This window comes from Ruditapes philippinarum, unplaced genomic scaffold (genome assembly GCF_026571515.1).
Source record: "Ruditapes philippinarum isolate M1 unplaced genomic scaffold, ASM2657151v2 ctg5443_1_1_1_1, whole genome shotgun sequence".
Classification (NCBI taxonomy): Eukaryota; Metazoa; Mollusca; class Bivalvia; order Venerida; family Veneridae; genus Ruditapes; species Ruditapes philippinarum.
In genome coordinates, this window is record NW_026854649.1 from 3,015 (window position 1) to 24,855 (window position 21,841).

At 31.7% G+C, this 21,841-nt stretch overlaps 1 long non-coding RNA gene across 2 annotated transcripts in view; it reads left to right on the forward strand.

The window, feature by feature from the left end:
- The first annotated feature begins 2,209 nt into the window (after positions 1-2,209).
- Positions 2,210-21,841, forward strand: part of LOC132740665 (uncharacterized) — a 101,682-nt gene continuing 82,050 nt past the window's right edge. The window contains exon 1 of one of the 2 annotated variants that reach the window (XR_009627187.1): positions 2,210-2,450. This is a non-coding gene — a long non-coding RNA (uncharacterized LOC132740665). Of the gene's footprint in view, positions 2,451-20,852; positions 21,067-21,841 lie in introns of those variants that run through there. The other variant, XR_009627188.1, reaches the window with a different exon arrangement.

Consider the following 21,841-nt stretch of genomic DNA (forward strand, 5'->3'; position numbering starts at 1 on the left):
TAACCTCGTTGTGAGCAAGACAAGCGCAGTGCTTGTCTGGTTTTTATATGTAATTCAAATGGCAAGAATACAATTTTCAATTTACCAAAAGCAATCAAAACGTTTTAGTACAATAGTTTTTCTTTGTAATAGTTCTTCTTTTTCTTTTTTTGAAAATTATTCTTCATATTTACAAGTCATCAGATTAACAGAAGAACTAATCAGTGGAGGTAAATCAGGTATTTTATTTCGTATACTCTAGTGTGGCACGAGTGAACATCACGGGGTGTTTATGAATATTTCAACAATTTCACAATCTGTGTGATACACACATACATGTGTTTATCCTGAGCTGAAGACTGACCAAGTTATGTAAAACAAGAACTATCACGGTAAGTTGACAATGCCCCTGAAGTGGTGCTTTGTCCTTTGATTTATAGACCAGATAGATTATTTGTTTTTGGACAATTAGATCTTCAATGTGAAGGTAATTCAAGGTCAAGGTGTAATAAATATAGGCCAGTTGGAAGGTCTTGTCCAAAGGGGCATTGTGTCCAAATATGAATTAATTCCACTTACTTATAAAGAAGTTATGACCAATGTTAAAGATTTTGGATGTTCTAGAAGGTCATTCACGGTATAAGGTAAAAAAATACAGATCAGTTTGAAGGTCTTGCCTAAAGGGGTGTCGTTTCAAAATATGAGTAGAGTCCGTATACTTATAAGTTATGACCAATTTTTAAGTTTTTGGACAATTTGACCTTCAAGGTGAAGGTCATTCAGGGGTCAAGGTCAAAAGAATATAGGATATTTGAAAGGCCTTGTCCAAAGATGTGTTGTGCCTAAACATTATGCCAGGACATTATGGCCAATCTTAAATGTTTTTGGACAATTTGACCTTCAAGGTAAAGGCCATTCAGGGGTTAGGGTAAAAAAATACAGGTCCGTAGGAAGGTGCTAATGGATGTTGTGTTCAAATATGAATCAAATCCGTTTACTAATAAGGAAGTTATGGTCAATGTTAAAGTTTCTTCGGACAGATTGACGGACTGACAGACGGACAGTTCAAAACTAATATGCCTCCCTTTAGGGTATGCACAACGTCTTGCAAAGAAATGCTGCTGCGCAATAAACATTTTAATTGCTGTGGTAGATTGAAAATTATATTTTCACCATCTGAATTACATATTAAAACTATACACGCACTGCGCTTGTCTTGCTCACAGCGAGGTTATGGTGCTCACAACGAGGATTAAAGCAAAAAAGGGTATATCTTCGTTTCTATGAAGACTTTCAGATAATAATTTACGCTGAAGACTTGTGGGCATCTGTTTTATGTTAGAATGCACAAAACGTCACCAGAATCGACGTTTTAAATGTAAATTAGGTCCAAAGAGAAGTTGTCTCCAGTTTTCCAACTACCCCGAGTGACTGCGTCGCACGGTATTTCCATCAAATTGTCCACCAACAGGCAATATCTTTACATGTGCATACTCGGAAAACACATCGCTAGCTAACTGCATTCCGATATTTTTACATAAATGTCTGTAATCTTCAAAAATTATGAAAAAATCAACTTGTTTATCGTGTCAAACGTCAAAGATGGGTGCTTACAACGAGGAACGGAAGTTGCTCACAACATTTTTACCGATGGACATTTTTCACTCGTTGTGAGTTAAACGGGCGTGATAAACATAAGGGAAAAAACACATGCTCTTTAAGTTGGAATTATTTCTTAATACATAAACTCAAAACATTTTTTTTCAGTGTAGAAAAAGGATTTTCTCAGCTTAAAAATGTGGCTTTTTTCCAAAAAAAGGCATACATTTTCTAATAAAAACTCTAAAATTTATTAATATCATCTTTATTACTATCGTTATCATTACCAAGTTTACAACCGTTATCATCATAATCATTTGAGCCGCGTCATGACAAAATCAACATAATGCGTTTGCGACCAGCATGGATCCAGACCAGCCTGTGCATCCGCGCAGTCTGATCAGGATCCACAAGTTTACAACCGTTATCATCATAATCATTTGAGCCGCGTCATGACAAAATCAACATAATGCGTTTGCGACCAGCATGGATCCAGACCAGCCTGTGCATCCGCGCAGTCTGATCAGGATCCATGCTGTTCGCTATCAGTTTCTCTACTTGTTATAGAGTTTGTAAGGGAACAGCATGGATCCTGATCAGACTGCGCGGATGCGCAGGCTGGTCTGGATCCATTCAATTTCCTTATTATTTTCAGCGAGTTTCAAAAATCATTTCTGTGTCTAGTTATGCCAACTATCCTTGTATTTATACTATTAATAAGGGTCTTAATTTAAACAATTTTATTATTTACATTTTATATATTAAATTTTGATTCAGGGTTGTTGCGAAACTTTTCGTTTTATTTTGTTGAACAAATATTTGGTTGTAATCGGCAAAGAAAGGAGGAGAAGGAAATCTTTACTTGGTTTGAAGTAAGATTAAATGTCCTGGCTTTAAAAGAATTCTAGCTTTGATGTGTGAATAAAACTGATACAAGTATTATACTTACATGTAGGAATGTGATTATAATGTAACTGCATGAAAATATTAAATGTGGAAAGAGGGACGACCCCCCCCCCCCCTCCCCCCCCAAAAAAAAGAAAAACGAACAAAAAAAAACAAAATAAGTTTAAAAAAAAAAATACCCTACATTAAAAGCATTGTATAATCAAAATATTATATACTTATCTGGTGCCCTGCCTAAAGTAGTAAATGTAGGCAGAGAAAAAGACTATATATAAGAACCTAATAGTATAATAATGTAGTTTAAGGGGAAGTAACTCTAAGGACTATAATGCTGTTTGATTTAAGACAAAAGCATTATAGATTTGCTTCCATTGATTATCATCCTTTTACTAAAAATATTTATATTCTGCCTGGACAGGCTTATCTCATTAGGAACAGTGATAGGTTACAAAACTTATATTAGTATATCAGGGGTTGACAAGAAAACTGCAGTAACAATATATGAAATAAAAAAAGGGCTTACAACAGTCTTGTGGTTAACCCTTGTTAATATACTTTATAAGTGGTTAATTTTGGGATGTGGAAATATTTGCGGTTTTTGAGAATTGAAATTATTCACAAATATTTGATTGCGCAAAAATTATTTCTGTTTTAGGTAAATTTTCTTCTATCATTTGACAACAGGATTTCATACAGCATCTTACAATGAATAAATTTGACTGTAAAAATTATATTTTCGCAAATATTCCCACAAGCAGAAAGTCCACTTTTTTGACATTCGCAAATTTTTGTGATGCAAAATTAAATATCCACTTATACAGTAGATAAAGCATGCTCTGTTTACATGTATGATTTGCTTGTTTGCTGCTTTTAATATAACACCTTCTTTAAACTGATTACTGTACTTGTATTAATTGAGCCGCGTCATGACAAAACCAACAAAATAATGGGTTTGCGACCAGCATGGATCCAGACCAGCCTGCGCATCCGTGCAGTCTGATCAGGATCCATGCTGTTCGCTTACAAACCCTATTACAAGTAGACAAACTGATATGTCAAACAGCACCAGGATCCTGATTTTTCAGACTGCGCGGCATGGGCAGGCTGGTCTGGATTCCATGCTGGTCGCAAACCCAATTATGTTGGGGTTTGTGTCGTGACGATGGGCTCGAAGTGTAAGATTTTTATGCATGCATGTTTGTTATGTTTGACGTGTAGTATAATCAGCTACTGGACAGAGGCAGTTAAAGAGCGGTCGGAGATTTTTAACACTGATCCGGTAGCTGGAGTGCTCTACAGGAAGATTAAAAGTGATTAACTTTTGCCACCAGTATAAAGCCACTGGGTCAGCTCCAAAAAAAAAAGAAACGATCATGTGTGTAGCGAGTGAAATTTTATAGCTAAAACCATTCTGAGGGATCGTGGTTGCTTAGAGGTGGTTACACAGTATTTTCATTGTGCTGGCAGAGAGTTTTAGGACTGGCGCATGTAGACTGTACAAAGATTGGAGTATTTAGCTGGATAAAAGGGAGGGTGGAAAAATACAAAAGAGAGAGAAGACGAGACTGGAAATCAGTGGATTTAAGGGAGCTCATAATAATGTTAAGCTACTTCATTTAAAGGCCCATTATGCATCAGATGGAGTGGCGTGGGGGTAATTTTTAGTTCGTATAAAACTTTTTATTTTGGGGTTGGTATTTTGTAACTTTTGCCAAAAAAAGAAGAAAAGTAGCTCAGTTTGCCATATGACAGTGTAGGCATCGCTACGTTTGCGTCACACGGCTTTAATGGGTAAGCGACTGTTTGTTAGGTGGTAAGCGAAAGCGCAGTGGAAACCCTGCCCGATGATTTTGTAGCTATGATGAAGTGTGAATGTCCATTGAAAAACGACGATTTTGAATATCGACGGCCGAGCGGCACTAAAATGTCCGGGCCGCAAATGTACAAAAGTTTGCAGTTGATAAAGTATCTTATTAAGAGCGGGCGGGTGAGGCAGGAGGAACCAGAGTCATCCCCTACGGGCGATTCGTCACATGTGTAGATCAGCGAGTAGGTTTGATGTGTAAACAAGCAAAACAAACACATATTTTTCATGGTACATATAGTCTTAAAAGTAATCTATTAAATGACCGATCAATATAGGACCGTTCCCACAAATAATTGTCGTTTAAAAACGAATTGAATAACAATTGCAATCATTTCAAAATCGGAAAGAAAGAAACAGTTTTCCGATCGTAATATTTATTGTGACATATTTTGTCAGAGCAATAACGTATCACATGCGGTACGTTACGATACCGAAATCAACTTGATTTCTGTAAAGTTACTGAAATCAACTTTTCATTACCGAAATCAACTTGTAAAATCACAATTAAGCGTTTTATTATATTTTTTTCCATTATCACTGCGGTATACCGTACCCCGGATATTGCTCGATATTATGAGGACTTTGACATCCCATTTCGCGACTTTGAACGGGGAACGAAGGTAAGTTCAGCGACGATATTTTCCAAACTAATGGCTATTTCATTTATCTAAACGGGTTAAAATATATCTAGAGGTATTTTTGTAGCTCTAAAAAGACGTAAAAGTATTACAGGTATTTGTAAAATTGATTAAACTACCCCTAAACGATCCGCTGCTCACTAGAAAATACTGACCGCGATACTGTAGAATCGTTAGAAATTTATTACATTACCAATATAAAAAAAAAATGGAATCGAGCAATTTTTTTTTATTCACAATCCAAGTATGCCTTGTCCAAATTTCAGGCAAAAAGTGTGAAAGTACAAAAAGATACAGGCCAAAAAAGATACAAGACAGTGTACCGAGTATTGATTTTAAGTGTACAGAGTATTGCAAAATAGCCCAACTTTAGTGTATAGAGTATTGCAAAACAGAATGAGCACATTAGTATGGAAACTCGATTTTTGTCTAATTTTAACGTCTGTTTATCGATTTCAATTTCATTTTTGATAATGTAACTGTTTATATGATATTTATTCAAATATTTCAGATTCAACAGTTGCATTTTCAGTGTTATTACTGTTCTTTTCCTACGGGCAAATACAGAGATTAATTTTCAATTTGGTTGAAAAATCACACTATGGATTGAAAATAAGTGTGTGCAGGGTCGGAAGCAGGGTAGAACCATCAAAATTGATGATAAAAAAAAACTTTAAATACATGTCTCAAGACACTTTGATCAAGGAGACCCATCTCTGAAATGGACAAGAATAAAAACAAATATTTAGATGACATTAATAATAGGTTTTTACAGGGCAAGTTTGCCTTAAAAAACATATCGACGCCACTTTTATAAAATACTGGCCCGAGGGCTTTATTGCCGTCTAAGCATGCCGGTATCGTCTTAACCTTTTACTGCATGAGCATAATGCGGAAAAAATTGCTGTTTTCATTGAATTATAATTATTGCCTCTTGTTACAAGTTCAAACTGCTATGAAACTATAAAAAATGCCTCAATACTGATCAAACTGTGGCACAAATGTTGACTTGGACCATAGCCAGTGGAATAGCATGCTCAATTTTTAAATTTCCAATTATCATGGCAACGGGGTGGGGGCGTCTCAAAATTGCCAAAAAACCTATTTTGCGTTGTTTTTTACCCATCAAAAACTGATTTTCAAGGTGCACCAACTTCTCAATTGATTGAGAGATTAAGTTCTTAGGTTTTTTTTTTCGGCGTTTAATTATACGGTACCTTAAAATCTAACTGAGGCCATTTTAGCCCCCCAACAAGTCCCAAGTCTTCTCGGCGATTAGAGGGGCTACTGTCCCACTTCAAACCCCCAAACAGAAGGGGGCACATCCCCCCCCCCCCCCTGCGTAACCCCCCTTGATGTACCCTTTTTAATGGGGGTGGCGCCGAAAATTTGATCACTCTTTTGAACAACATTTCTCAAACGAAAAAACCGTGTTTGGGGCCTAAATAGCGCATGTTTTACACTATTTGAGGCCTCAAAAAGGGGTGGGGAATGTAAAGCCTTCAAAAACACGCCTTTATGAGGTAAAAAGGTTATAAGGAACATAACCTTTTTATTGCATCTGCTTGCCCTTTATCATAATCTTTATCAAAATCTATTATTCGTTTTTTTTTAGCTGTACCCGCTCGGCAGTCATACGGTAACTCATTGCTAATGGCGTAACAAAATTTCACGTGCAGACGCGTGGTCTGCCGTTTGCTAGAGTGCGGGTTAAAAAAATTCCCGAAAGTTAAACCTTTTATTTGGGTTTTTTTGGGCAAAGTGGAACCTGTTTATTGGGATATTGGAAACATTTTAAATACCTTCAATTTAATTGGAAAAATCTTGAGCCAGTTTTAATGCACTTTGGTTTCCTTTTTTTTAAAAATTTAAATTTAAAGTTTTGGTCAAAATTTATTAAAAAACGGGAAAAGGGTTTGATCCTTAAATTTTTAGAAACGAGAACTTTTTTAAATTCAAAAAATTGTTTGATTTCTTCGGCTTGGGGATTTTTCACGGGGCAAATAAAATCGGATTATTCGCAAAATTTTCCATAAAGTACCTCCGAACGCATAATTCGCCCCCAATAGTGTTAAATAAGTATAACAGTAAAAAAATATTTAAAAAAATTTAAATTGGGTAAAATACTTTGTTTTTTTACTACTTGCTTTTTACCTTAAATTGAATCAATACTCTTTACACAAAACCCAAAAACTCGGGGAAAACCGGCGGGAAAAACTCCAACGCAAAAAACTCGGTCCCCACTGACAGGGTTGTTTTTTATTTTTAAATAAAATTGCACTGTCATCTGGGGTTCTTTTGGAAAGTTTGAACATTTCCAAACTAAAACAAAATAAATCATTACCCACATTTCACCCCGATTAAAATTTTTTCTTTTAAGGAAGAGGGGAAAATGCCCCAAAAAAAAAATTCAAAATTTTGGGAAACCTAAATTCCGAGCCCCCTTTTTATCACGTGACCCCCAAAAAGGAAAAAAAATTTCCCCCAAATTTTAAACATTTTTTTAAAGCAAATTTCCCAAAAATTTTTGGGGGTTTTTCAGTTAACTAGGGGAAAATTATCGTAGTATTTGTTTTTCTCAAAATTTATTTTCAAACCAATTAAAAATTAAAAATTTCGCCCACTAAACATCCCCTTTTTTTCCCTTTTCTTTCAAGTCTCCCGAAATGGGATAAAAGCCCTTCAAAAAATTTTGGGGCAAAATCCGGGGAAAAGGGTTATACCGAAAAATTTTGATTTTAAAAAAAAATTATATTCCCAAATGGGTTTAAAAGTTTTGATTTTTAAAAAATGCAAAAAAATCAGTTCGAAAAAAAAATAAATAATTTAAAAATGTTTTAAAAAAAACAAAAATTAACCTTAAATTTTTAAAAAAATTATTTTCCCGATTTGGCCACGAACCGAAAATAATGTTTAACAATACCGAAATCGGGTTAAAATAAAACAATTAAAGGGGTTTTATTTTATTTTTTTCCATTATAAAAAAATTTCAAAAAAAAAGGTTTTTAAGTTTAAACTTTTTTTTAAAAAACCCCAATTCGAAATAAATAATAATTTTTTAAATTTTAAAAAAAAAAATTATTCCTTAATTTTTCAAAATTTCTTTGAAATTTTTTTTCCCGGGATTTGGTCCCCCCGGCCCCCCCGAAAAAAAAATTATTGTTATTCCCAAAAAGGGAAATCGGGCTTTTTTAAAATTTAAAAAAAACATTTAAAATTTTGTTTTAAAAATAATATAAAATTTCATTAAAACGGGAAAAATTTAAAAAAAAGGGGAAAAAATATTTAAATTTTAATTTTTTTTGGTTTTTTGGGGGTTTTATTGAGATTTTTTGGAAAATTTAATTGGTATTTTCACTGTGAAAAATATAAAATATAATTTTCCTTTTTTTTCCCAAGAAAATTTTACTTTAAATAAAACCCCCCCTTTGGGATGCCCAAATGAAATTTTTTAACAAACTTATTCCCCTTTTGGAACCAAATTTTAGATTTACTTCCCCTACATTTTTTTATATTTAACCAAAATAAAATTAAAATTTTTTGGCCCGGGGTTTTCGTCTGCAAAATTAATTAAAATTTGGCTGAACCCAGAAAAAAATTTCCGTTTTTTCCTCAGAAATAACTGAAAAATTTTTAATGAAAAAGAGCCCTTTTGGGGATTTTAAACGGGTTTGAAATAAAAATGAGAGTTTATTCAGAAATTTAAGATAATTTCCTTAAAAAATTTAAAATGAAAGGGCAACACTAGAAAAAAAAAGACCCAATTTAATGACAGGGAAACTTGTTAATCCCTTTCCCTTTTATTTTTCAAAAAAAATTAAAGCCCGGACTGTACAGTTTTTCCCTCCGAGGGGAAAAACGGCCATCTTCTTTTAATTTTTCTTTCCCGGGATTACCAAAAAATAGGGTTCTCAATTTTGGGGATAAAATTTTTTCTAAAACAAGGGGAGCTTTTTAAAAAAAGGAAAACCAAAAAGATTTTAAAAAGGGAATTGGAAAACAAAAGGGAAAAACCAAAAGAAAACAGAAACGTTTTGGGTTTTAAAAATGGATAAATTTGCCAAAATGAAATTGAAACCCCCGGAACCCCCTTGGGGAAACAACAAATCCCAAGAGTTTCTTCTCCACCTTCCTTGGTTGGTTTATATGTACTAAAAAATACTTGGGAAAATGGAAAAAAAGAAACCGGGAAAAAAAAAAGAAATTTCCATCAACTTTTGGCTGGGGGATTGTAAAATTTCCTTTTGGGAAATAAAAATTTCAATGGAAATTAAAAATACAAAATTTCCTCGGACCCCAAAGGAAAAAAACCAAACCAAGACCAAAGAACTGGGGGAAAAATTCCCAGAAATATAGGGGTTTAATTTAAAATTTTTTGTTCAGTTAAAAAATTTAAAACTTCCCCAATATTGATTGTCAGTTTAAATCATTGATCAAGCTGACAAACATGATATTCATTAAAAAAAAATTGATCTATAGACTATACTGTACAGTATATAAACAGGAGGAGTATTCTGTTTTTTTTTTTTTCTTTAAATATTTTGACCAGAAGTGCAGCAAATGAGAAATAATAATAAAAAACAGCTTGTGTCCAAGGTTAAATTATTTTTCCATCAAACAAATAATCTATTAAATTTAGACTTTTTAGTGGTCTTCAGTCATTTAGATCTGCATAACATCATGCTTTCTTCTTCATGATGTCATTCAAAACATGACAAAAACATTGTTGTTTTTTTAATTTTGGTACTGTAATACAGTAGATTCTAGTTTTAAATTTTACAAGATGTTGGTAAAGCAAAATGTCCCATTATTCTTTTCATCGGCAATTTTAAAAAAGTTCTAAGAGACTATCAAAAAAGTTGATTAAAGTGTTAATTCTTTCCTGTTTTTTCACCAATATTCAGGGCTGTGAAACCAAGGGCTTATGAAAAACCAAGAGAATCCAGAGAGCAATCCTGTATATATTTACAAGGTTTTCGCTTCTAAAAGGCCAGTTGAGATGTGCACTGATGACAGTCCATTTTTCTTAACACCTGGAACTAAGGCTACCAAATGTTGGTTTAAGAAGTGTGCCATGGGTATCAACTCCATATACAATATCATGAATGAAATGAAAAAAGATGCAGGAATTTGATAACCCTAGAATCACACCATACAGGTATGTAACAGTCTTACAGGTAAAACAAACCAATTGGTTTAGAAAATATTATAAATGAGTGTAGATTTACTACTGACTTTAATGAACAAATTGAAAAAAAAATATATTAGGCTAGGGCCGCTAGCCTCTGGCAAGCATAATAATTTTTTTATTTATTCAACAAGTTAGTGAAATATGAACTTTTGGTGTTCACAAGGTGAAATATATTTCGATCTTACACTAAACTAAACAAATTTTCTTTTTATTATAATTGTGCAAAGAAACGTTTTTTAAAAATATATTAAACCTAATACTCAATGAAAAGCGCGCCAAATAATAATACAACTTGACGTCATTTACGACGTCACGTCATGAAGTTGGTACCCAGTTTCTGTGCACGCAGGTATTTCACTGAAACAACGAAAGGGGCTAAAATTCAAAACAGTGAAATTATCAAAGTGGTAATTTCACTGTTTCAAACAGTGAAATTACCAGTTTTATATCACTGATATATTTCTATAAACCACCCCGGAAAGCATGTAATAAATTCTATTTATTACATACCTTAAATAAGAACAGTTAAACATTAACAGAGTGATATTGTTTTTTATTAGTCACACAATTGCCAAACACTTTGTGATGCATGTAAAGTGGTTTCTTCATTTCGAAGTGTTATGTTGTGGCTCTCCCAAGTGATTGGCATAAAATCATGATATTCATTAATTGTCAACAATGAAAAAAAGTTCTTTTCTGTTGAATTCATATTAAAGTTTGGCTACAGTGAAAGTATATTTGATTTATTCTTGCATATAAACACAGGATTATCTACCGTTTTACACCGGTGCTAGAAAAACCTGTCTTGCACCCCCATGTAAGACATTAGTTGCGTGCTTTTAAATGCTGTCATTCACATTGCTTGGCACCATTTATGAATGAATTGTGTTCTTAGGATGACTTCATTTTACCGTTACTTATAAAGTTCATAAGCTACTATAAGAAAAAAGTGCGTAATACTAATGAAAATATCAGTTTTCGCAATTTCTGTTCTGAAAATAATTGATATGTAATATGCAAGAAAAATAATCAAAACATGCGGCTGTTTGGTACAGTCGGGAATATCTGCAGTCTAAGCTTCGTTACCACCGTAAACAGTTACCCTCAAGCTAGATATTCCCATCTGTACCGGCAGCCAATGTAAAAACTTATTGTATTCTTATTATATATTATATACTTGAATTAAATATTGATGAAATAAAAAGCTTATTTTCATTTCCCATAAATTTATTTTTTCACTGTAATGAAACATATTTTTTCCGTACATGTATTTCACTGGTGTCTTGCCAGACTACTTTCTTCTTAATTCAGGCAATAAACAAAATTTAATGGAAAGTTTTTTTCAAATTGTAATGTCATAAAGGGGAAAAATGCTATACTGTATAATAAACAGAAAAATTCAAATTTTTTTTCTAAAAGTTTATGAAATACAGTTTTTATTTTCATCTTGTGGTATGAAAATTATCATATTTCACTTGTGGCTACTGTCACTCATATTTTATTTAAAATTTTTCATACCACTCAATGAAAATAAATCCTGTATTTATAGAAAAAACTTTAATATCCTCTATATACCGGTATTCACTGTGAAAAAATATCAATTATCAACTTACTGTCCACTGGATAGTATGTAATGAGTTCAAAAAAATTCTTTCCCTGTAAAATTATTCTTCATCTTGTATTTTTTTACAGTAAAATAATGGAAACAAATGACCCCTTAAAACTATTTTTAAAACTGAAAAAATGTCAATTTTATTGTATTTCCTGTTTAACAATTTAGGTAATAAAGCTTGACAAGTCAATTAAAATCACTTTCATTTTTAAGCACAATTTAGAGATTCAAATACATGTACCAAGTTATTAAGTGACTATAGGCCTACAATACAAATTTTATGATTATTTATAAACTATAAATTCTTTTTTATAATTTCAGTTCAAGAAAGCGACTTATTCAGAAATTAAGTGATGATGGTGTTTCCAGCAAACCAAAATAAATCAGATATCAGGGCATAAGAATGTAAATAGTTAAAAAAAAAAAATCAAAAAAACAGTAAACTTAACCCAGATCAAGCAGACAAATATCAGACATCCTGTCCAACAAATCTACATGTACCAATGCAATCAGTTTTGGTAAGAACCTGCCACAGCTACAGCGAGCAATCCAGCCTCAGCCGTTAGAACTTACTCATGGTGCTGCAACTAATTCGAATGGAAATTCCCAAAACCCGGTTTCTTCATAAATTCAAAATATACATGGAAATGTTATTATAAATATGGGGAAGCAAGACGGAAAGTCAACAGCTATCGCAAACAAATCATCTTCAATATTCAGGTCATCACACCCTACCCAGCATCATCAAATATTGAAAGTCCACGCCAGAGGCCATTTAAACGAATTAGATATGTTGTTAGATAGTGATAGTGACAGTGACTGAGCAGGCTTAATTATTTAATAACCCACAGTCATGACAGTTGTTTGAATAAAAGACTGACTGACAAGTTACATGTATTACTATATTCATCTGGTTACTAATTGCATAACTTGAAAGTGCTTCATGGTATGACTGTTGTAAAATGATGACTGAAAACAGTTGTTGGTTTTGTTAATAAGTTAAATTTTGTTAATTTTCATGTTTCATTGTTCAGAGAAAAATTATTAATTAAACACATTTACAGTGGAATTTTAATAAACTTTTAAATATTTAATATAACTTTCAAAAATGTTATTTAAAAAAATTAATGATCTCAGATCACAATTATATGATAAATTAAAATACTTCATATACGTTGTAAATAATATACAAAGAGAAGAAAACTATTAAAATTTTGTGCAATTGTTGAAATTGATTTGTTTGTTTTTGTGAGTTCCAGTTCAACTGTTGCAACCCTTTGGTGTTAAATAGAGAGTATTTGTTTGTTTTGCATGTAAGATTAAAATATATTTGACAAAGTGAACATCGGATGAATGCAACATTTTCACAAAAAGTGTTTCTCCCCCATATTCATGAATTTGGAAAACTTCGCCCAAAAAAACATTTTTCTAGTAGATCTAATTTCTGTAAATTCCAGAGTTAATTTGTCTTATTGTCGGTAAATTATATTTTATTCATGTTTTTATTTAAAATAAAATTGAACAATAGTTCTTCTTGAATAAATGATAGACAAAAATCATTGTCATGATGCTCTAGAGTTTGAAAGTAAAATAAAATTTAATTATTTTCACAGTGAAAAAGTGAAATTATGAAATATAATTTTCACTATTGTCATGATTGTTGGACTTTATCTAAATGCAAATGAAATGAATTATATCATTTATTACTAAAATGGAATTATCCAAAAGAAATAAATTTGTAAATATTGCTTCTTTAGAAAAAAGCAAGTAAATATCATCATACAATGTAAATTATGTTAAAAATGATATTCCAACTTTGATACTCATACTGTATGTAACGAAATCAAAATGTTTGACATGGCGCAGCAAATTCAGTAAAAATGTTAAAAATCACTGAAAAAAGCGTAAAATACTGCAGTAAATAGAAAATGTGTTTGTTTTACATGTAATATTGAAATATACTATTATTTCACTGAGTGAACACCATTGCAATATTTTCACAAGTGTGTCAGGGATTTTTTTGGCTTATTTTTATAGCCGTTTGGACCATATTCCCAATTGATTTGAAAAATACTATGTTATTTTTCCCAATCCATAGGAAAAGTTACAAAATTAAAATATTGAAAAAAAAAATTTACAACTGTGAAAATAAGGGCTTCCAAAAGGAAGTGGCTTAACCGTATGGGCCGGTACGGCTAGCTAAAAGTTCTAGATGTTATGTGAGTCACGTACGACTAGCCTAGACACACACTGTATTGGCTAGCCATATGGCACTTTTTCAAAATTATATGGAAGTCGAAAATGCATATGTTATTTTGTGTCTCTAAACGATGATTTTAAGCAAATCTCCGCATTTGTCCTAGTGTGTTTCACTTTAATAAAGATCCTCGCAATTTTGCAAAAAAAATAATATGAATACGAACAAGAGTTGTATAATCTATCTTAATAAAGTGTCAAAGTTGCATGTTATAACGTCCTTGATTTTCATGCTTATGATTTGTATGAAAGATGAATTGTTAAATCTGCTTAATTAAGCACATGGATCGAATAAATAATGATCGGAGTGGAATAAATAAATAAATAAAAAGAATATTAAAAAAAAACGGTGAAAAGGAATTTTAAGTAATTTAATAATGCAAACTTTCCTTAATGATGGACGATGGACAAACTTCTATACCGTCGGTAATTGACGCAATTATCAGAGCCCAACAACAATTATTTTCAGTGTTTTTTTTGTTTGTTTTTTTTTTTCAATTTTTAATAATTAAACTTAATGAAACAAAAAAAGGATTATTATGAAAAATTTTGTAAACTATTTCAATTGATGTTATTTAACTGCAACAAGCGCTATTTTTTTCTCGACGTCTTGAGATGACAAAGTACATTCTTTACTGTAGCCAACATGTCGATTAATCTCTAAAAAACTTTTTTTTTTAAAAGTAAACATTCTTCATGATTCTTGACTAAAATCCTCGCTTAAAGTCATAAAATAACATACGCACTTTCGCCTTCCATATATTTTTGAAAAGTGCCGTACGGCTAGCCAATACAGTGTGTCCTGGCTAGTCGTACGTGACTCACGTACGGCTAGAACTTTTGCAAGTTTTGGCTAGCCGTACGGTTAGCCACTTTCTTTTCAATATAGGTGTCAACACAAATTGTCTTTCATACATGTACATGTGTCTTCTTAAATATATGGATAAATAAACTACTTAAAAGTAAACTACTACGTAAATAAACTTACTGTCTGTTGACTGATAAGTGTTGTCCAAACAAATACAATACATGTATGATGGCACAGTCCCGCTCTAGCACTGAATTTGATTGATTTTAGGTATATTCAAGTACAGCCAAGCAAAAACTGTCAAGTACCAAATACTTCACATAACAGTATATTGCTCGGCAAGTAAACAAATACCCTAATTCTACATTCAGTGCATGAGCTACATGTATTCAACCACATGTCACGTATACTACTACAGTCGAACTTTCGGCTATCCGGTTTTAGGAACACTTTCACTTGCTAGAAATATTATAAATAGTTCAATAGATTCATGTTGACAACCAACGGGTTGTAATAGAATGCGAAATGGACTCCATTTCGCGAAATGGACTTATCGTCTACGAAATGGACATTTGTTTGCAAGTTACAGTTTAATAGAGAGAAATAATATCATTTTTAATAACTAACGTTTAACATATGACATAAAACTACAGACTGAACTATTTTTAATAGAACAGCTTTCCTTATAATTCTAAAAAAATAATCGTATCTAGTATCTACGAAATGGAGTTTTCGCATACGAAATGGACATTTGTAGGTTAAAATATGGTTTAATTGCAATAGTTAATATCATTTTTTTAAAAAAGAACATGCATTTCAAGACATAGAAATTAGGATTACAAATAATTTTTACAACTTATTTATACTCGTTAATTTAAAAATAATCGTATCTAGTATCTACGAAATGGAGTTTTCGTCTACGAAATGGACATTTGTAGGATTAAATATGGCTTAATTGCAATAGTTAATATCATTTTCTTTTCGTAGGCGAAAACTCCATTTCGTAGATACTAGATACGATTATATTTAAATATACGAGTATAAATAAGTTTTAAAAAAATTATAAATGATATAATTTCTCTCTGTTAAACCGTAACTTGCGAAACAAATGTCCATTTCGTAGACGATATGTCCATTTCGCGAAATGGAGTCCATTTCGCATTCTATTACTACCGACAACCAACCGCTCCATAACGCTAAAATCCTCCTAATTCCGTGAATTCAGTTAAAATCGCCACAGAACTTCAAATTACACTAGACTTTGACATTTAACAGTTTTTAATTTTCCATCGCTTCACTTATTTCAATATGGCGGCCGATTTTTTTTTTTTTAAGAATGGACATCCGTAAATTAATTCGCAAAATATGATTTTAAAAAGACGATTAAAACGGTACAAAACTACTGCCTATTCATATGCATACATGTATTACACAATATTTTTTCTAAAATAAATGACTATGATGGTGTTTAATTAAACCGTGGGGTAATTCTTGTCTGCTCTATTTTGTTTAGCGTATATGTAATATTTTGTTAAGTGGAAGTCAAATTTGGGGCTCCCAATGGGAGGAAATATGCAAATAAAACCCGGAAAAAGCATTTACTTCGGTAAAATAAACCGAAAAAGCATAAAATAAAAAGAAAATTTGTGTTTATTCTGTGTAAGATTGAATTTTATTTCATCTCGTGAGAATCAAAAACAGTATTCTCACTCGTGGCTTCGCCACTCGTGAGAATACTGTTTTTGATTCTCACTCGATGAAATAAAATTCAATCTTACACAGAAAAACACAAATATCCTCTATATAAAAAATGATGATGTTATAGACGGATAATTATGTATATCATATCATGATTACTTCCCTTGTTATTAATGTGTTTTATTACCGAAATCAAATCCGATTTCATTTAAAAGATGAGAATAATCCCTAAATAATTTGCATGAATTTCAGAAGTCTATTTAAAAAGGTATTTGAGTGAGTTTTAAACTTTGAATTCATATCGCTTATTTTCAATGTTTAAATTTTCCCTTTAGTCAGATAACATATAGCAGCGTATCATCTCTTTGATGTTTCTTAATGATTTCAAAATACAAGATTAAACAAAACTGTGTTTGAAGTTATCCGCCTAATTTAGATCACTATTAAAATAGTTGATTGAAAATTATCACAGTATTTAATTTAAATCCAATGATTATGATTTGATTAAATTAAAAAGACGTAGCGGTTGCCATTTATCATGTAATCATAACACCTTTTTTATAAAGAGCAAACATACACGTGCTCAGACAATCGAGGTGCTAGTTGACATTACATACTCGTTAACCGCAATTCTTTAATATACATTGGCGCATGGAAACTTTAGAAAGACTTTTTATGCCCCCGCCATATAATGGCAGGGGCATATAGTGTTACCCTGTTCCGTCATTCCGTCATTCCGTCCTTCCGTCCTTCCGTCCTTCCGTCATCATCAGTTTCCGTTCATTATCTTAATAACCCTTGCACATATTGAACTCAAATTTGACATATGGATATGTCATGAGAAAATACAGGTCAAGTTCGAAAATTGGTCATGGTTCGATGATTTTTGGCAGAGTTATGCCCCTTTTACATTGAAAATAATATGAAATTTTCAGTTTCCGTTCATTATCTCCCAAACGGTTCAAAACATTCAATTCAAAATTGACATATGGATATGTCATGAGAAAATACAGGTCAAGTTCGAAATTGGTCATGGTTCGATGATTTTTGGCAGAGTTATGCCCCTTTTACTTTGAAAATAATATGAAATTTTCAGTTTCCGTTCATTATCTCCCCAACGGTACAACACATTCAACTCAAACGTGACATATTGATATGTCATGAGAAAAATACAGGTCAAGTTCAAATTTGGTCATGGTTCAATGATTTTTGGCAGAGTTATGCCCCTTTTACTTTGAAAATAATATGAAATTTTCAGTTTCCATTCATTAACTCCCCAATGGTACAACACATTCAACTCAAACGTGACATATTGATATGTCATGAGAGAAAATACAGGTCAAGTTCAAATTTGGTCATGGTTCAATGATTTTTGGCAGAGTTATGCCCCTTTCACTTTGAAAATAATATGAATTTTTCAGTTTCCGTTCATTATCTCCCCAATCGTACAACAATTAAGCTCAAACTTGACATATCGATATGTCTAAGGAATGCGCAGGTCAAGTTCAAATTTGGTCATGGTTCAATGATTTTTGGCAGAGTTTATGCCCCTTTTACTTTGAAAATAATATGAAATTTTTCAGTTTCTGTTTATTATCTCCCCAACAGTATTAAACATTCAACTCAAATTTGACATATTGATACGTCAAAGAAATGCGCAGGTCAATTTCAAATTTGGTCATGGTTCGATGATTTTTGGCAGAGTTATGCCCCTTTCACTTTTAAAAATAATATGAAATTTTCAGTTTCCGTTTATTATCTCCCAAACAATATTACACATTCAACTCAAAATTTGACATATGGATATGATTTTGGAATGCGCAGACCAAGTTCGAATCTGGTCATGGTTCAATGATTTTTGGCAGAGAAATGCCCCTTTCACTTTGAAAATGATATGAAATTTACAGTTTCTGTTTATTATCAACCCAACAGTGTTACATATTCAACTCAAAATTGACATATGGATATGTCAAAGGAATGCGCAGGTCAAGTTGGAATTTGGTCATGGTTCGATGATTTTTTGGCAGAGTTATGTCCCTTTCACTTAAATAATATAGATACATCTTAGGAATAAGCAGTTTAAGTTTGAATTTGGTCGTGGTTCAATGATTTTAGACAAACTTATCTTTCCTGAATGTTGGAAAAAATTTTAACTTTCAGTTTCAGCACTCATACTTTTGTGGAAATGTATATAGCCATTATGTTGGCTACAAATATGCAATATGCTATTTTTAAAAGGTTAAGACTGAATTATAATTTCAGTGCCTTGAACATTACATATAAAAATGGTTTGTGTTAACATTGAAAAGTTTTAAGGGCTTTGAACTTAGAATGAAAAAAATAATTTGTGCAAACAAATTTGGAACTAAATATTATAACATTTGAAATTTTGGCTGCATGCGGGGGCATCCGTGGCATGATGACACATTTCTAGTTTTTTATAGTTTTATACTATAAATATTTCAGATCTATATTAAGCTGGTAAAAATATAATGTTATATTAAATAAATTGTCAAAAGATCTGTTTTAACTAACATGTAGGGGTGGTCGCTATACGTTTCTGTAGAAAACATTTCGGTATATGAGACAGGGTGCCTTGATATTATTATTACCAAATTGCATATCAGTTGTTCCAAAAATGTATGCATTTTTTTGATGTCCCGGATACTTTATAATATATTAATACCTACATATTCTACTTATTGAAAAAGTTGTTAAGTCATGATTTTATGTTGATCGATTCATAATCATTTTAAATTTCATATCTGTAAACAGCATACATTTATGGAATGACTGATATATAATTATTTATATGATGGAAAAAAAAGGAACACTTTATACTGACAAATTTCAATTATGAAATGTTGTAACTTGTGCGATATGACATGTTGTTTATTACTGTATATGTAAGGTGTGAAGTAATTAAGACAGGAGGTACAGTTGACATACAATGTATGTTAAAGATAAAAGATTATAATGAACCATCGATTTATTTCGCAATAAACATTTAAATAAATACTAAAATATAAAAATATTATAATAAAGAGTCCCCATAACATATGATAGCGATTTGTTAATATATAGTTTAACTGTTCAATAAAAGAAAGAGACAAACTTTCCGATTTCCAATTTTACTGCCTCATACATTATACAATGTTTATGGAAATTTTTTTAGAGCAGTTGAATTATACATCTGTATCCAAATCATAAAACATAAACATGTACAAAATTTATAATTAGATTTAACTCATATTACAGAGTATTATATTTTTCCATCATAGCTTTTTAAAAATACGATTTGATTAGAAAATTATTATGCACGATAATCACGTGCAGATTTATCACATGCTTGTAATAAATGGTTGCTGAACATACATAATTTGGGTACCAAATATCTCTAAACCTGCAATATATTTTATTGCATAATGACTTAAAGTGAATCAAACCCTGTTCGAAAGTATTAAAATCATTTCATAGGTTAGAGAAAAAAATCTTACTTCGTTCATTAATATTGTACCGTGTTAAATGAATATATATCTTTTTTTTTCATATTCATGTTCCATATTCTATTAATAATTGGTGGAAATAGAAGATAATGTTCTGTTCGTTATAAATATCGGCAAGTTCTTATGTGCCGGAATAACATTTATTTTATTGTTGTTTCCTTGTCTATAAATGCTTTACACGCATCATTGTTCTTTTAAACTCAAATAATGTACAATAATTAAACATAAGTTAACATTTTATTTACCCCTGTTCGTGCCTGTATATTGAAATTATAGCACGTGTATTTAAGCATCAGTGAGAGCGCACGTTTAGTATTTATTTAGTTATTTATTTATTTATTTATTTGTTTATTTATTACAATGTTACTTAAAAAAAAAAAAAGAAAAAGAAAAGAAAAAAAGATGGGCCATGAAGAGAGCGCCTCCCCGTGGTGTGGCCTGGATGCACTGAACAGATATTACACGCGATATCTATTCTGTTGCAACTGAACGCTATCATCAATGCAGTCGGGTTTTCTTAAATTTCAAAAACATAAATTATCTTAAATAATCACTATATATGTATTATACATGTACTCATATACATAATTTAAACTTAACAGCTGATTACGGTAATGCTAAACATTTAGAACAAAGGGAAGTAACTCAATAATTACATTTTTGTTAATAACATCATTAAAATAAAATATTTTCAAAAGATTTTTTAACTGAAAGCCTATTACACTAATTGTCATCAAATAATGAAGAAATAATAGCAATATTTTAACTAGGTTGGTTTTTACGAGTTGATTTCGGTAATGAAAAGTTGATTTCGGTAACTTTACCGAAATCAAGTTGATTTCGGTATCGTAACGTACCCTATCACAACACCGCATTGGCACAGTTTTGTCATGTGCTCAGAGTGACCTCCCTTCCAGAAAAGACGTCGGAACGAGCGAAAAAATGACAGACAACTAATAATACCGGATAAATTGAATGAGGAAATCGTGCATTGAATTGAGTCTGAGTAAATAGCAAATGTCATCGTTTGTAGTCGAAATAAAATCGTGAAACGTAGTGGACTATACATTACAGAACCGAGCCTTTCATTGCTGCATCTGATGCTTCATAAAATACATGTAGTACCCTATTAAATATGGCCTTCCGACAAATAAAAAAAAAAATTCAAGATCTCTAAAAACTTTATTGAATTTGAAATCGGGTAGTGTGAAAACTAATTGCTGCAATAAAACTCATTGCATGAAAATTATCTTGCTGATGATTTGAAAGTATGTTCAGCAGGAGATGTGTATGAACATATTAACAATATAAGACAATATGCTTTGTTTCATGGTCAAAATGACCTGTTGATAGTATTATGAGTGTAGATCACATTTGTACACAAATTTCTACTAAAAAAAACAAACACATATTGATAACTTTTTTAAAAGAAAGGCATAAATGTAAAATGAAACTGTAATACATACATAATATTGTACAGTTTTTGTTTTTATAAAAAGATGTTATTATATCTATGACTTGTAATATAAAAAAGTCTCGAATTTTCAAGAATTCTATTGAGAGACCACTTTTTGGCAGTCCCTTGAGTGGTCTCTTAATACAATGTCGACTGTAGATGAATTTTCTTTGTTCCTTTGGCTTTGTTGGCAATTGGTATAATTATGGTGAATTAGTATTTTGTATGGAAGTAAAAAATACTACATTGTTTACATTTTGCTTCCTTTATGACACTTAAGTACATAATTATTCAGGCTATCCCCATCTAACGTACCTAAATCCAT